The sequence below is a fragment of the Bidens hawaiensis genome, unplaced genomic scaffold (assembly GCF_021521415.1).
Source record: "Bidens hawaiensis isolate Kalapana, Puna unplaced genomic scaffold, B.hawaiensis_p1.1 tig00054503_1, whole genome shotgun sequence".
In the NCBI taxonomy this organism is placed as follows: domain Eukaryota; kingdom Viridiplantae; phylum Streptophyta; class Magnoliopsida; order Asterales; family Asteraceae; genus Bidens; species Bidens hawaiensis.
The window spans coordinates 96,808-101,513 of NW_027499825.1; the positions used below are offsets into that span (position 1 = coordinate 96,808).

A 4,706-nucleotide genomic window follows, 5' to 3' on the forward strand; every position below is an offset into this window, starting at 1 on the left:
TAACGAATGTAACAAAAACCAATCGAATGCCAAATTTGTTTTTGTATTTATTTTTGTTTTAGTTCAGTACCATAACAAACGTAACTGGGACCCAGCCAAATTTGCGTAGGCTCACCGCTTCAACACCCAGGATTGATAACGTTCAGGTTTTACCAACGCCCGAGTTTTAGTTCCGATACCATAATGCACGTAACCGAAACCGACCGAATTCGTGTCGACTTACCGCCTTAATGTCCAGGGACCGACAACTTTTGAGTTTTACCACCGCTAGGGTTTTACCAACCTGTCCCGGCGCAACGCTTCGGGTGTAACTATAGTTTTGTATAAATAAAGTATAAAAAAAAAGTCAAAACATTTGGGCCACCTTTGGAATGAACACTATGCCGTCCCATCTCCCACTTGGGCGGGCCAAAGGGATCCAGGTGTAAAGCAAACTGAGAAATTGCACTGGCAGTCTGGCATAATGTGGTTTGGTAGTCTTTTTACATGTGATTAATTATTTAATATAATAAATAGAATGGACCCATTTTAGTAATTGATTAATGTCATAGAACCCGGAATTTTTTTTTGGGGGGGGGGGGGAGGGATCCACTTTGACGTCTCTTCGTCTGCAAATAATTATAAGAAAGTGAAAGTATATCAAATAATCATAAGATAGTGAAAGTATATCACACCTAGGGATGAGATACCGAAACAAGCTAGTGAAAGTGTTATCGGTTGGTATCGGTATCATTGAAAGTATGAAAAATATACAGAAACCAAATGGTACAAATACTGAAAACATAAAAAAAATGATTACCAATACCCGTTCGGTACGAATCCGAGAGAGTACTGGTACTTGGTACAATTAGTTTGCTCATTCTTAATTACACCTTTTAGATTCTAGATTCTAGTATATTTAGCGTAAATCGGATACTAAAAGGTACCAATACCGAAACAAGCTAATAAAAGTGTAAATCGACTACCGTATCAATTTTATCATTTGGTATCGGTACCATGAAAGTACAAAAAAATATACATAAACCAAATTGTACAAATACTGAAAACCTGGGCATTCATACCCAAACTAGTTATTAACCGGTGTTGACCTCTTTAACCATTAACTGGCAACTCAAAAAACAAACTGGTATATGCTGAGTAACTAGTAGTCAAGTACTAGACAAAATGTCCAGTTTCAGTCTTCAAAGTTTAAAGAGTCTCAATTTTAGGAATTTGGAATTTGGAAATTCGATTATAGTTCAAGCCGAGTAACGATACATTATATAAGGTTTGATACAAGTTTAAAACAATTTCGATTTCATGGTTTAGGGTTTAACCACTCGTTTATTAAACCGAAAATTAACATATCGTTTTCGATACATCAAGAAAAGATCTAAGCAAAAACTTCCATGAGAGACCTCAGCCCGAAGTTGGGAGTTATTTTATATCGACTAAATCCAGCTTCCAAGAACAGTTTCTCCCACTCAACTTCGGTCCTTTCTCTTCCGGTTACTAGAACCATCATCAAGACATCGAAAACCATCTTGGTTTCTGTTATTTCGTGTCGGTCATGTTTTTCGTCCACCACCATATCTATGATGATCACTTTTCCTTTGTCACCTTCAAGTAAAATAGCCTCCCGACATCGTTTCAGTATCTTCAACACGCTATCATCACTCCAATTATGTAGAACATTCTACATCAAATATATCAAGCATTATCAACAAGCTAGTTATTCCCTTTAACACGGTCATAAAACAAACAAACGTAACCAGTAATAAGCTCGTAGAGTAACATTTAACGGATTACCTTAAAAAGATGGCATCAGCAGATGGGATGGAGTTAAACATATCACCTCCAACATATTTGAGATTCCTAGTATCAATCTTGTCAGCAACAACATGCGGGAGGTCGAAAACAGTGCAAGTCATATGCGGAAAAGCTTCAAGGAGAATCTTAGCGTTGAGTCCAGTTCCACCTCCAACATCAACTAATGACTCCACACCTTCAAAGATCTCATGACAATCTTTGACAACCAAACTCATCATCTTAGAATCACTTGCCATCGCGTCATTAAACAATCCATTGAATCCAGGATTCTTGTTAGCATATTCCCACAGAGGAATCCCATGAGCAGTCTCAAAAGCCGTGGATTCGTTTCCATGAAACCACTTCCCAGGAACTGCCAAGGAGTTATAAAAACAGGGTCTAGGATCAAATTAGCGAATGGTACAAAATTCGGTAGGATTTGTGAGTTTTCACTCGTGTTCTTGACTAATAACTTGGATGCGGTCGTGAGAACGTATCCTTCGTCTTCTTGATCATGAACTTGGTGAGGGAGAAGAAGTTAGAGTGAATCAGCAACCGCATCAAGCGCTGTAAATGAAGGGTTTTCTCCATGGGGAGATTGAGTTTTGAAACGAGTTCTTGAATAGTGATCGGTTTTCCATGATTATGAATGACGTCGGGTATCTCAAGTTCAAGTGCGCAACCAAGCGACCTGGAGGTTGCATAGTTGAGGACATGTCTGTATATACGAGCCTGAGCTTCAAAGAGTTCATTTGCTTCTACTTGACTTTGGTTGAGATCCATTTGGGTTTAGAGTTTAGATCCAACTTGCCGTATAGACAATACTTCTGTATAAAAGTTGGAAGTTTAAAAATATTCCAAATCAAAAGTATCAACATAACAGAAAACTACATTATAAGATAAATAAGAAAAACAAACCTAAATCATTTAAATTCTTCCTATATGTGTTTTATTATATATTGAGTAAAGTTTTACAAAATTAATACTCTCTAAATTTCATATGCAGTTTCCACTTGATGTTAGCTTTTCTGGATAAAATGACTAAATTAGCTTTACAATTAGCAAAAGAAAATTTAAGAAAAAAAATTTGATGATACCCATTTAGGAAAAATAAAAACATACTTTAGCGACAATCTTGCATAATTTCAATTTTAAGAAAAGCATTTAACTATGGAGTCATGCACACGAACAAAAAAATGATTCTCTTCGAACCTGGGAGATCTAAGAATCATCGACAAGACTCAATTGAAAACGCGTGAACAAATCAAAACCGATTACAAGGAAGAAAGCAACCAAAACCTACCATTTTCAGCTAAATCAAATCATAAAGGGCCTATGTAATAGAGCGTCAACCCCCCCCCCCCCCACCACCCCACCCCCACCCCAACTTTTACTCTCTAAAACGGTCCCACACCGCTACGGGTGGGGCGTTTTTTAGTTTTTTTTTGGCCTGCGTGTTTTCTTAATGACGACGTTTAGGGCAAGGGTAATTTGGTCAAAGGGCCAATCAGATCTTTCCCTTTTTTTATGTTTTTGTTTGATTAAATTAAACATTATGTAACATATATTTAAAGAGACTTCAAGCAGTACATGTAAAACTGGAAAAAAACTACCGTGTTTACGTGATGTGGACGTGCAGGCCGTTTTCCACTTCCACTCACTACTAGAAAACAACTCATTTTCCTACGAAAATTTCCTACAAAGTTCATACAACATTTAATTTCAACGAATTTCCAACAGAAAAATAAAAATAAAAAACTAGCACCGATTTTGCTACAATCCTGCAACAACATAGTAATAATACAATTTTTCGTTGAAATTTGTTGTTAACTCTCCAACAGAAAACACAGTTGTCATTTATGTTTAATATTTTCGTTATTTTTAGTATAATACTTTTGTTGGAAAATTGTAGAAAATTAAATAGGCTTTGTTGGAAAATTATAGCAACTCATACATTTATATCAATTTTGTAAATTTTGTATGAAAAGTTTTTGGAAAAAGTTGGAAATGAGATTCAATTGTATTTCCCGTACAACTTATTATAGGAAAATCGCTAAAGATGGTTTTTCTAACAAAAACTACCATAAAAAATGACTGATATTCTAGTAGTGTAAGGATCCTAAACAGTTAATTCCGAAACATCATCAAGCACATCAATTAACTCAGATCTATAAACACAAAATCCCAAATTATAACAAACCAAAAGGTATTGCTAGAAAGGCGAAGAGTTAAGGGTGATTGAGATTCCTTATTTTGACATCCTTATGACTTTTTCATAAGTCATAAGTTGCAAAGTTGTAACTTATGAAACTTTTCTCCTTATATCACAAGTAATTCCAGACATTCATTTACTTTTCAAAAAATTTACAAGTCATAAGTTGATGAAAATAAGCAATCCCAAATACACCCTTAGAACACTTTAAATTACCATAAACACCCGTCATCTTTACGTTCAAATGATACCAACGTTGTCAATACACTAACAACAGTACAACACGACATATTAACATAGATCTATGAACATAAAACTAAAGTATTATGGTAAAAGGCGGAAGAACTTACAGATTGGTTTTTCAACTAATGATTGCGATGGTGATTATAGAAGTACGAAAGGAATATCTAAGTTGAGGGTGGAGACAACTGTCGTGGTGGAGCCCACAAAAAGACTTAAGTTGAGGACAGGAGACTAAAAATAGTTAATTTAAAGCGATGGCTAAGTATTATTTAAAGTATTTTTTATTAAGCTTTTGAGGTTGAGAAAATGATTTCTATTTTCGGTTCCTAAAAAGAAAGTTTGCATTTTTAATACTTTTTATGTGCATTGATAATACCTTTTTTTTTTATTAAAAAAGAAAATGTCATATTTATGCTTGGATTCAAGGAGAAGCTTGTAATTGTGGCCATGGGTAGCTCGGTCA

General features: G+C 35.3%; 1 pseudogene; it reads right to left on the bottom strand.

Annotated features, from left to right (window-relative positions):
* Positions 1–1,305: 1,305 nt before the first annotated feature.
* On the bottom strand, positions 1,306–2,571 carry LOC143600618 (putative O-methyltransferase 3; annotated as a pseudogene).
* Between the last annotated feature and the right edge of the window lie 2,135 nt (positions 2,572–4,706).